The sequence below is a fragment of the Cyphomyrmex costatus genome, unplaced genomic scaffold (genome assembly GCF_001594065.2).
Source record: "Cyphomyrmex costatus isolate MS0001 unplaced genomic scaffold, Ccosl1.0 scaffold135, whole genome shotgun sequence".
Lineage (NCBI taxonomy): Eukaryota > Metazoa > Arthropoda > Insecta > Hymenoptera > Formicidae > Cyphomyrmex > Cyphomyrmex costatus.
Genome location: NW_017275337.1, coordinates 1596483 through 1609853, shown reverse-complemented (window position 1 = coordinate 1609853; position 13371 = coordinate 1596483). Strand labels below are relative to the sequence as shown.

The 13371-nt window shown below is 31.0% G+C and overlaps 2 protein-coding genes across 4 annotated transcripts in view; one reads left to right on the top strand and one right to left on the bottom strand.

Annotated features, from left to right (window-relative positions):
- The window catches only part of LOC108782867 (trichohyalin), a 41117-nt gene extending 34665 nt beyond the window's left edge, over positions 1 to 6452 (bottom strand). The window contains exons 1-2 of the mRNA XM_018551251.1: positions 6362 to 6452; positions 5574 to 5947 (exon numbers count right to left, since the gene is read on the bottom strand). The gene's annotated coding sequence lies outside the window, so the exon portion shown is untranslated. The remainder of the gene's footprint in view (positions 1 to 5573; positions 5948 to 6361) is intronic.
- LOC108782868 (uncharacterized) overlaps positions 1 to 13371 on the top strand; it is an 86787-nt gene that overhangs the window by 50706 nt on the left and 22710 nt on the right. The window lies entirely within an intron of this gene.

Here is a 13371-nt window from a genome sequence, read left to right as displayed (position 1 = left end):
AAAAATACAATGTTTTGAAAACGTGTGACAGCACAAATCCTACATGATAAAAATTATATAAGCATTTTACGCTTAAAATTTAAAACTAAATTATAAAAATGTACGTATGTCTAAAAAAAGTATTATGATATACAGAAAGTTGTCAACATTTTTCATGCCATTCATGTATTTCGATGATAACAAAGTAACATGAACTTCCCTATCGTAGTGTAACATTTTATTTGAAGCGTATATCAGTTTCGCGATTTTCTATTCACACGATAACTATTTCTTAGAAGTTTTCACGTATTGACAGTTGCAGTAAATAACATGAATAGGATCTGCTTATGCAATGGAGGAAATTGAAAATTTTTAATATCATTACTCAGCAGTATGCACATGTGTGGACACATGTTTCCGCGTCTTGCTTCGTCCGCGCTTTGGCTTCAAATTGCACTTGGCGCACGTGAATTCTATTGCATGGACAATTGCCATGCGTCTTTTTATTACCTAATAAGTTTTACTCTTTCATTATTTATATACATATTTATATAAGTTATTTCTTGATGTAACATATACTATTTTACTTTATTTTATTCAGTGAATTAAATTTTATAATTTATCTTGCCTTTTTTAAAGCTCAAAAAATTAAGAAATTATTTAAAATCAATGCTAAAAAAGAGAAAATTTAAAGTTACGTATTTTTCGTGAAAAATAGTTGCATAGAGAACGAAGTTTAGAAAAGCTTGAAATTTCAAATTTTGAATATATTTTGTCACATTCAATAATGATATCGTGATAATTCGTGTAACAACTTCGTGACAATGAAATTATGCAGTTAACAATACGTTACAACTTCAAGACATTAAAAATTTTAACTGTCGTGAAGTTGTCATGAATTATTACGATATTGGATATTGTCGGATGACGCGCACGCGAACGCATATTTAATAATTACGCATAGATTTGGTAAAATCTTTATCGCTTTCATATTCTTTAATGCCAAGAAAATACTTATAGAAATACAGACAGCTCAAATTGTTGCAACAGAATACGGATGCAACGATAGATACAGATTTTTAGAAAAAAAATACACTATTCACTTTAAACCATTATAACTTACAATTAGTGGAACAAAATCGTAGCATAATGCTTCGAAAAGTATTTTAAAGAGAAAATAATATATGTATTTTACGATATACAATATTAAAGAAATTTACAGAAACAATTTTTGTTACAGAAACAATGTTCTCCCGTATTCACGCCATCAAAGCTGAAGTTTAGAATTCAAGTTTTCAAGATTTATTTTAAATTAAATCATTTGTAGTGAAATTGTTACAGAGACACGGGAAGCATTCGAAAGCTAAAGTTTCAAGCTCTAAAACGCTTTTTCATATGTCATTTTGGGACCATTTTTCACAAAAGTGCATAACTTTGAATTTGTTGATTTTTTGGTATATACCCTAATTTTTTTAAGACTGTATCTGGCATATTAAAACGACAGAGAGACATTTTAATCATTCGATCAATAATATAAATATATATATTTTTCTAATATTGTCTAAGCAATTTGTGAATACGAAATCGTTTCCGGTTAGAAAGGGCGATGTTTCTCGAAGCTTGGATATTTAACATTTATATACGTGACGTAACCGCTTTACCGGGCTATACGGTGCACTCCCTGATCGATAAGCGTACATCCCGGAAGAGGTGGAAGAAGGGAAGCAGGAGGAGGAGGAGGAGGAGGAGGAGGGGGAGGATGGTCCAAGGCGCGCAAGGGATTTTTTGTCACAATTCGCGACAGTTTAATAGCTTGCTCACGTTTATAGATATAATGTAGAGGAAGAGACACTCCTCTATTCCTTCTGCCTTGTCCCGTTAGCGCCCTAGAGATTTATTGTCGATTTTGTAAAGCCCGTCGCGCAATCGGCTCGTCGAGAAAATTTCGACCGATCGGTCGAACACGCCAGGTTGTCGATAAGCCGCGCGCGATGCATGCGTTAATCTGCATGCGCGCGCGTGGTTCAACGCGTGCGTAGCGTTCGCTCGAATCTACTTCTCGAGACCTGTTTCAAAGTATTATAATACATGTAACCAATGCGGTGAGGTCGAGTAGTATTTATTCTGATCCAGCATAATTTTGAGAAAATGGACAAAAGAATTATCTTCTTTAACATTTTTACAATATCTTTAAAAAGTACAAGCATAAAGTGTAAGTATCAGTTTCTTCAGAAAAAGGTCCAAAAAAATCGTTAATGTAGAAATAAATGATATATGTATATTACACTTTAAGATATGTTATACATATTATTTAAGATTAAATAAATGAATATCGATATGAAATCAAAGACAATGAAACTTACTTGCACTATCTTTAGCATTAATCTTTAATATTAAACATCCTTAAGCTTTTCTTACTAAAAAAGACATAATAAATTTATTATTTATAATTTCAACAATTGACTTATTACTTTTTAACTGTATTCTTTCAAGCAATCTTGTTGAAAACTTTGAAATTTTTAATAATAAGATAATAAATAATTACATATTTGATAATAAATGATCATAGAAAAACTACTTCAGATATTACGGAAACATGATGAATTCTTCAACGAGTTTTGTTCTAATGATCATAAAAATTAAACTTAATTTCGTAACTTTATTAGTTTTAATGTTGTAACCTTGATTACATGGAAATCTCGATTCATCATGAACTTGTATTTGCTCTAATCATTTATTATTTTACAATAAAATAAATTTTTCTGTTAACGTTCTTTGTTTGATGGTAATTATAACGCAATAGCAAATCCTTTGATCGGTTGCATTCATTGTTACAAATAATTGACACCCGAGATCTGTAACATTATTTACATTACGGTGATGCTTCGATGTTATGTTGACGCAACATCAAAGGAATCATTTCACAAGTCAACGATTAAATCGCGCGACCTTGTCAGCAGGGCTCCACGTTGCTAACATAACGACATATGCTCTCAATGACAGTCAGAAACGTCGTTGTGACTTAATAGCATCCACTGGCATGGAAACGAACGTGTCAAGCATCTATGAGATCATTGCCGTATTCATCGTAGTCGTGTATATATTTTTGCGTATGAAAAATAAATGACTATAATTTTTACCTTCAGATTTCTATAAAAGCAAGGCATACCAATCTATGATTTGTATAAAGATTACCTGTTCATTTTATATTATTTTTTTCTTAGATACAAAAATACATAGTCTAATAATATACATTTCAGAATGTAAAATTTAATATAGTTAAGTATTGATCTTACTTTTAGAAAATTAGAATCAAATTTTTATATATTAAGTAAATAATTTCATAATTAAATCTTGATTAAAATATATTTATAAATATAAATATATTTAACATTTATATGCAACAAGAAAATAGTGGAAGGAATTGGTTTCAGAAAAAGCGGAAATTACGGTTTTCTTTATAAAATTGCTGCAACTTTCAATCGCCTGCGACGTCGCAACAATGTGACTGTATTTGTCGTCTTAGGCAAAGCCACTATCGTAATTATACACATTCGTATTTACATATAGAATCCCACGCATGCGCATGTGATAATGTCACATCGATAATATTTTAATAAACAGACCTTTTTTTTTCGTGGATTGAAGAACCGATAAGGAGCAATAGCCTCGCGTGGATCTTTTTTGTTTTTCTGTGAATAACTAATTAACGATAATTGCATGCTGCAAACACAGCATCATCGGTGGGATCAATCAAGGCGGAAGTTTGCTCATATTGAGTGATATAGCGAATAATTGCCGACTATTAAATTAGGTAATAATATACCTGGCATACAACTGGAAACTTCTAGAAATTTATTATACTCTTCCAATTTATAAGTTTATTTCTCTCGAACATTTATAACGTGAAATTGAAATACTGCGATTTTCACTGAATATATATTGTATGTGTTATTTTAGAAATAGTTTTTACATAATTAATTTTAATATACTATGGCTTGATTTAACTGTTGATTCAACATTCTTACCTGCATATTTTATTTTTAGTTTTTTCTTATAACAAATATTTTTTTATAATATTCATCACATGAGTATAAATCGTTAAAAATGAATTACCATTTTTCACGCAAGATATCGAAAAAATTTATGTGAATAACAAGAAGCATGATAAATAATAAGAAAAGTTGTTAATTATCGTACGAAGTTTGAATAGATTGTATATAAAAGGTGTAAAATCTGTTCAAATAAATTCATGGTCATTATACTCGATAAATTTGCAATAGAAAAACTGCACGTTACATTAGAATAGGATTTAATTCTTTTAAAAGTTAACTATTTATATGAGATACAATTTAATTTTAGAAAAATATTATGATATTGAATTATGCGATTCTGTAGTTAAATATATTATATAAGATAGTTAAGGAGAGTAATGTATAAAACTGGCGATTTTTAATGTATTAGTTCCTTTCACAGTGCACTTTTTATCATGCTTTATCATGCGTCGGATAACCCTAAAGAAAATAAGTATCAATTCATTCTTAATTTATGTCGAGGTCTCTCATATTGTGCAACGGAAAACATATAAATATTTGAAAAAAATTCCGTAATTGATTATTCCAAAACATTTAAATATCGATAATTACATCAGCATCAAGACTTTCGTATGTGGCTACATACCGAAATTTCATAGTAACCTGTTAATTAACAGTTATTAAATTTGCATAATGCTTTAATAGGATTTTCAATTGATCTTCATTTACGATAACGTAATTAAAGTGCCCCATATAAATTCCTATGCGACTATCAATGAGGTCACGTTTAATTATATGCAATCATGTGGGACTTGTGTGATTATAGAGATTATTAGATCTTTCCAAAGTAAAATCATCCCCGACAACTGCATGCGTTATCATCATTATATGTCGGACTTACAATCGCAAAGAAACGTATAATAAAAATCGCAATTGAGAAAAATAATTCTATTTCAGTCGAAACGACAAAAATAGAGATAAAACAGAAAACATATTTTTATAACATTTGTTACTAAGAAAAAGATTTAGACATATAGCTTGTGTATAATTATTTTAAAATGCCATTTTATATTTTTTCGTAATCAAACAGTTAAAGCTTATTTTAATTCATATTTCATTGCATTGCTGCATCAACATGAAAAATGATATATCTCAAAATTAACAATTTTTCAGTAGAATATTTTATTGTAAAAATTCTGAATTCTTTTTTAGAACAAGTTTTAATTTAGAATAGTGAATATGCAATTTCTATAACTTCACTTTCTTTCCAAGTTATATTTTTAATCATAATGTATACTTTAAAACTCTGTGTATCATGAGTTTTTAAGGTATGAACATTGCAATCCTAGTATAGTGTAAATTTCATTTTCCTTTATTAAAGTTGTAATACTTTTTCATACAAATACATTAAAAATGCGTTGTTTTTTCATAAAAATATATTATATATTTAGATTTGATTTCCTTTCATCATCTCAAAAATACTAATTTTTTACTTGTGTCACTTTTTTTATCAATGCATATCTACATTATTATTCTTTGCGTCAAAGAATTCGTACTTACCTATTTGTTAAGATCACTGACTCTCGTTACAAGCCCTGCTAACAAATCTCATTCGTGAACACGTGCAGTTCGCATACCCTTATTTCTCTCGGTCACGCTCGTTTACGGAACATCCCCCAAGTGTTAGACGTGTGCTTCTCCATGCAGTGGCAAATTAAGTCGCAAATGCTCTGAACTCCGAAATTCTCTCTGGAAATTTCGCGTTGATACCGTCGACACTGAACAAGTCTGCTCGACTCCAAGGTGGTCTCTAATGCTCGAATCTTAACGGCAATCCAATTTGCAACGATCGATACTACTGCAGCTGGAAGCGCATCGACCAGTCGTGTCGAAGAATCTCACAATCTTCCTCGGAGCGGCGAGTTCCGGTCGATCTATTTCCGGGGAAGGTAACCGATTGAATAGTTCCGACGTGAACGATCGACTTTACACGGTTAAAGTGTGGCAATATGGCGAACGAAATGTTTGTTTGCGCCAAAATGTCGATATAGTTCTTGATGTTTCAGAAATCTTGGAAGAGGTTCGTTATTTCAAATATTTTAGCTCGTCGTGAAATGAGGCCGATAAAACAAAGAAAAAATTTGGAAAGTAAATTAATCGCGATCCAACTACTCTTCGAATCAAGATTTCAATCCCTCCCTTGAAGAAGGGAGGAATCTTTTACCATCTTTTTACGGAAAAAAAAAAAATACAAGACGAACGATCGTTGATCATCAGTAGGAAACTTTTCGATGTCATTTGTTGGAAACTTTTGCGCCGCGTCTTTAATCCACGGATACGATACTCACGATGCTCAAGTGTGAAAAATGTGTTCGCCGCTTCTAGTTGATCGCGGCCGCGCGTTTTTCACCGTCGTCAGCCGAGGTGTCACTGCTTCGATGTGCATCCTCGCGATTTATAAAGCCTCACGTCTCCAACGGCTCTTTACACGCCTCGCGTGTGTCAGTCCGGCTGTCGTTATTATTCCCCTGCCAAGTGACCGTTTCTCCCTCCATGCCAGCCGTTACCACCCACCGTTGCGTCGCATCGCTTGTGTAAAGTCTAAAGCCTAAAGTCTAAAGCCGAACCCAGAATCAATCCAACATTTATGTTCTTCTGTACGTTCTGAAAAAAATATAAGAATGCAAGTTTGGAAACAATTTTTTTTATACAACTATGAAAAAATCGCAGACAAGCATTTATTTACAATAAATAAATATGAATGAATTATGAAGTTTCGATCTTGAAACACAATCCTAACCCGAAGTTGAAGTAACAAAATTACAAGTTAAAAAGACAATCAATAAAATTTAAAAGTTAAATTTTGTTTGTGTCGCAAAAGATACAGATTGCAGACGGAGAACTTATTTTTATTAATATACTTGTAATTGTGAATATGTTCTAATTTATTCTACATATTTAAAAGAAATATGTAATAATATACATCTATTGCGTTACTTGGGAAATGATTATTAAAAAGCAGATCAGGAATGTCGTTTAATTTAGGTTTATGTAATCGGATGAGTTTATGTAATCTATAAAATGATTGACGCATTACTAGAATATATTATATAGACTTATTTTAGAAATCGATGCTTCTAACACTGATTAACCTTAATTGAAGTTAACTGAATTCATTCTCTCTAGATGATCGCATCATGACACGAATAGAAAGATATACGTACATTGAGATTAGAGTTAATCAACGTCGCAGGGAATCGGCAATAAAGATGCCGATGTGTCGTACGTAATACATATAGAATATTGCTGAAGGAAAAGAAGATGCTCTTTTATTATACATGTGCCAATATTTTACATTCAATTACAATATTAATTATTAATTTCAAAGCTTAAAATTAAGTAATTATGTATTGTCATAATTAATTTCACATATAGAATGTGAACAATATATAAGAGCATTTCTCCGTATTTATATGCTCATAAGCAAAAAATGCCTAGAAAGAATCCTCTTAAAACAAAATCAATATGCGTTGTTTGGATTATCTTTGCACGCCAAAGGCTAACAAAAGCTTTTTCTCATGAACTTGAGAGCTTCTTATCTCAGTCGTGAGAAAAATGATGACAAAAGTTTCAAACAGGATAGTTTATTTTAACTTCTTCTTACAATCTCGTTAACGTATAGAGTGCTTAGTGACCTAATTTTGCGATAAAACTTTCATCGAAAGAAAATTTATTTATTTTAGCAGGCTTTTGGTATAATTTGTAATGTAATTTGATAATTTATTTCTACAGTTCAATCATTTGTTTTAATAACTTATAAATAAAGCGACAGTATTGATTTCTTTTCAAAAATCGGAATATGGCGTGTATATAGGTATGTAAATTGCAAATTCGTGATTTAATTTTAATTAACTTTATGATGCTTCTAGCATTTTAATTTTTTACTGTTAAATTTAACACAAACGGTTATTAATTTCGCTGCTTTGTCGCACTCTACTGTGTATAGTTAATGAATTTAATTTCGTTGGACTACAGTCATAATTAGTTAATTTGCCCCGCACAAATACTGTTCACCTTCATTCAGTTGCTATTCAACATTTACTTTAAACGGGTTCTTCTCGAGCAAATATAACCTAGGACCAGACAATCACATATTTTACTCAAAATATGGAGTAAGTTCATAGTTAACTACCAAAATATCTCTCTAATTTTTATTGCCGAGTGTAAAATTAAATATGTTGATTTGTTGAAGCTTAAAAATAAAACATATCTCTGTTTTGGATAGAAGAGATTCGTTACTTTATATAATAGATTTCTCTCATGCGTCATTGTGCGTGGGAAAATCTCATGATAACTGACACTCTGCAAACCGAATGTCTGTCATAAACTGTTTTGCACAATTATATCACGTACAAACATAGCTGTTTATGTTAAAAATATTTTAACTAACATTATAAAAAATTATAATGCTGCGAATATTATGTCTTTTATTTTGAAAATAATTTCAATACTGAATTTATTGTTAACAGTAATTTCTGTTAAGGCTGGATTTACGGCCGGGTAAGAAATCTTGGAACCACAAAACGAAACAATAATTGTGTGAAACCCAGACATTGAAATGGTGTGCAATCATAAAGACTAAGTAGCAGATAAAATTGAAAACGCTGGTCCAAAAATCCACTGACTCGACCCATAAAATTAATAGAGAGGACTGTTTTTTACGCATAAAATATAATTGGCAAGGAAAGACGAGAAAAAAATCAAAGATACAAGAGAGATAATTAAATCCTAACGTTTAAATAAAACAATATTAAGAGAAAATTGACCGAGAGGGAGAGAGAGAGATAAAATGTTAAACGCCATTGGAAAACACCATATTTGATCAAGCGGCTCTTAGTGTCTAACGAACTCTTTTTTGTGAATTTATGTATATAATTTCCAGTTTAAGCAAATTATATGCCGATTATGAAGAGAATGTAGAATCTCACTTGCATGGTTAAATCTCACGACACTTAACGGAAATGTAACGGAGACGAATATATCGTATCATACAATATCTACGTAGCATTATTTATTTTTATTTCAGCCTTATATCAATGTGGATGTTATATCTTGCATTTAAATTTGCAATGCAAATCTTTTATTCCTTTTGCAGCTGTTGTACGCGTTGTTGTAGCCTCTACTCCTGTACGTTCAATCAGTAACATCGCGCGACTTTTTTTACTTCGTTTTTCTAACATACTCTTTTTCGCGACGAGGAAGCTTGTCGTATTCTTCCGTCTTTCCCGGGCCGAGGGATTCGTTACGATTCCACGTTCCTCGACGGCGAGACAGTTTCGGAGCACGAAAAGATAATGTTTCGGCGGGTGCGGCCTGACGTGTTTCAGCACAAACAATCGCGCGACAATGTGTCTAGATACCGCTGACTGAATTCGCGCGCGCGCTAACGTCGTCCTAGATGCAGAGACGGAACATTAACGTAACGCGAGCACGTCCACACGTTAAATTTGTACGTGGGAATGCATCTGTTGGTACATGCTTTGTGTACGTGCATTAACGATCGCGCCAAGTCCGTTGATGAAAATGAGTATACGCGAAAATCACACGATAAATAAATTAATTAAACTGTTTGTTAACGGAATAATTAACAGGTTATTTAGTGATATTAGCGAACGACATGATGTCAACACAAGTAGATTGTTTATCACTTTGTAATATAAAAATGTTCACGAGATTACGTATTGCATATTTATAAGAATTGTTTTTGTAATATTTTACGATAATTGTGCGATACATAATTGTCGAATATCTTGCATATTATAAATACTTTGTTTGATTAATCTAGATTGACTTTATAAGCAGCTTTCATAAGTTAAAATCTTACATTTTAGTTTACTTCTGAGTTTTACTTTAATTTATTTCTGACAGTAAAAGGTACACAAATTCTCTTTTAATTATAGTCTGTGATAAGAAATGTGTTTTAATAAATTATTTTTCATGTATTTTTGCTTGCTGAACACGATCCTTTTCTAAATTTAGCTATTATAATTTTGAGAAAAATTTTGAGGTAAAAAACATATTATCTAAAGGTTTTTATGATGGTGTTATATTTATACTCGCTGACAATACATTTGTTGTTAATGCCATGTGAAAATTAACTTTTAGCGTTAAAATGCATTTTGTTTCGTTTTATTATAATTTTATTTTTAAAATATAACATAATGCTCTCTTTCTATATAATACATCTAAAGAAAAGACATATTCTATTTTTTGCGAAAAGATGTCGGCAGAAAGTAAATTAGTTATGTGTTTCGTGGAAGTAACTATTTTTGTATATTTATATGACATATCGGATCATATTAAATTAAAAAACAACAGAAAATTGATAAAATAGAATATGACTATATTAAAATTTCTATATTTCGAAAACAAAAAATTATGCCGAAACATTTTTAAATTAATAGGTAATGTTCGTTTTCTCTCTCTCGCTCTCTCTCTCTCTCTCTCTCTCTCTTCTCTCTCTCTCTCTCTCTCTCTCTCTCTCTCTCTCTCTCTCTCTTATATATTATTAAGAAATAATATGTAAATTAGTTTGTTTCTCTGTGAAGAGGGCTAAAAAGTTAGCCGAAACATATATAAGAGCGCTTCATAATAAAAGATAGTTATTCGAATAAATGGTTTTTGTCACTTAGTAGTGGTGTTTTTAATTACGCGACGTCTTCTGCGTCCGGTATTAACGAAATTTAAAATTGCTTCCTGTACTATAACATCATAAAAATCTTTAAATAATCGCTTTTTGTCTCTTTGATGCCAAATGTTCTAAAGATTGTGACGTAATAACCACAAATTTGGAAAACAAATTCACGTTCAATATCTTAAAAACTACGAAAAATGATTACGTTTGATCAGGCAATGATTTCAAAGTATATAAATTCATAAACTATACAGTTATTCATGGTGATAATTAGTTTTAATTTACAATTCTGTTTGTTAAGAATTGACGCGATCAAAGTTCATAATCTGCACCACGCATGATTCACGATCTCTCTTACCTATGAATTTATCACTCATGGGGAAAAACGATTAACGCAATAGTTTTCTTCCGCCAATTCTAAATAATCTCGTTATCTCGTCGAACTCCAAATTAATTCCGTGAATCGTGGGTGCGGATCAGCCGCAGTCAAATTAATCTTTACCAGTGAAGGAAAATAACGAGTTCGGTATTGTTGCGGTCGTCGCTGCATCTGGCCTGTCGATACGCGAAAGAGCTGCGGCAGACATGTTTACGTCCGTCTTTTTATTTTCAATCGAGAACGCGAATTGCAACCGAACCAGATTTTCATCGATCCTTTTCTTGCGTATTAATGCGGCAAGCACCAATCGTAAATCAATCCCGTTTTCAAATTCAGATAATTAATTTATCTTTCAGTTTTCCTACATGGCATATTCTTGATCTGCCAAGATCTTGAATCAACAGATAATATGTATAAAATTAATAATTTCAATTTCATATGTTTCTATCATCTAGAATATTAATGACTGCTTGTAAAATGAAAGATCGATGACGCATGGCATCATAAAAATTCATTTAAAAAAGTTTAAAATACCTACAGTACTACGCATATTTATTAAACCTTATAATAACAAAATCAATCAAGACTCCTTATAATTCAAAAATAAATTAGAAAGAATAAAGAGCAATTTTGTTCGAATAACTATCTTTTATTATGATAGTAGCGTTTTTACATGTTTAGGCTAACCTTTTAGCCTTTTTCAGAGAAGCAAACTAATTTACATAACTATTCAATACAATTTTTTAATCAACGGTGAGCTCTTCCACGTCGTGATAATTAAGATACAGAATAAATGACAGATAAAACTAAATGAATGGAAAAGAAAAAGAAGAAAAATTGAAAATATCAGAAATAATAAATTGTGAGCACTAATTTCTAAAGAACTAAAATTATAATAAATCATCCTGAGAATAAAGGAACTTACCACATATTTATTAAATTCCCCAAAAGCCTAGATTGATTCATTTTGATTTATGCTTGATACCAGAATTATTATCAATTCATGGTATTTGCTATCGATAGTGTATGTTGCGGATATCAAGAATGAAAGAGTAGATCGATAAAGGATTTAAAGCGATGGCATTAGAGGATTAAAATTAAATTTCGCGATATATGTCATATTTCCGCACGAATATTGCTTTATTTATAAATTCTTGATTAATTTTCCTTACAAATCTTATATTGAATGTTCAAATTGTTGTGTGAATTATATTAATGTTATATAATATTAAATAAAAAAAAAATATATTTCTATTTTTGAGTCTTAAATAAAAATTTTTTTACATGTGTATTTTTCACTTTATTAAGTTAAAAAAATAACAATATGCAACTGATTACGAATCTTTTTTCTTACTTCAAAATTTACGTTTTTTATGTTTTGATATTTCAATCAAGAAAAAATTTATACAGTGAATTATTTAAATTTAAGTAGTTTTATAGATGATCGAGTGCTTATTACAAGACACTTTGTATAGGAGTTTGCTCTTAATAGAATAGTGTTTTGAATGAACTATAGTTATATTCGAGGGACATTGATTATTCATTATTCATAAATTTACATCGTGTAATTTCGACCTCGATTTGTAATCGTGGACATTAGGTTCAAGGGTATGTTGCGCAAATATGGGCGACAAAAGAGTTCGAAATGATAGAGATGAACTCAATTGATGTGCACTGCTCACCGTATATATATATATATATTTCTCAACAAAAATTTTTTGAAAATATATCGAATCGTTAAATATTATGTTATTTAGGAATTTTATTGGATTTAAAGTAGAAGTTGTACTTCTGCAAAAACTATATATGTATATATTTCTCATTTAGACAATTGTGTATTTATTTTATTTTAAAGAATAATAAACAATCGCATTTTCAGCAAATTTGAAAGTGCGTAGGGATTGATTTGCCTTTGTTATTAACGACGTAGTGGATGGTTCTAAAGTTCTTGCTGTGAGAATTCTCGTTGCAGTCACAAAATGCACCGATCCGAAACGCTACGGCACGAAAGCAATCCACGGAATTTAATTAAACCTCGTGTTTTTTTTTTCGACCACGAACGCGCATCCGTCTGCGTGCCGACTAAAGTGGATATATATCATGAAGATTTCTGACTTCAAAGGCATGATGAACTTAGCTCCAGAAAACGGGAACTTTAAATGGGATAAACCTAATAATGGACCTTACTTAATTAAACTGTGCTTCTTAATTACGCATTCTTGATGGGTGAGAATTAAAAGTATCGGTATATATAGAAAAATTATCACAAAGAAATTTATTCTTAT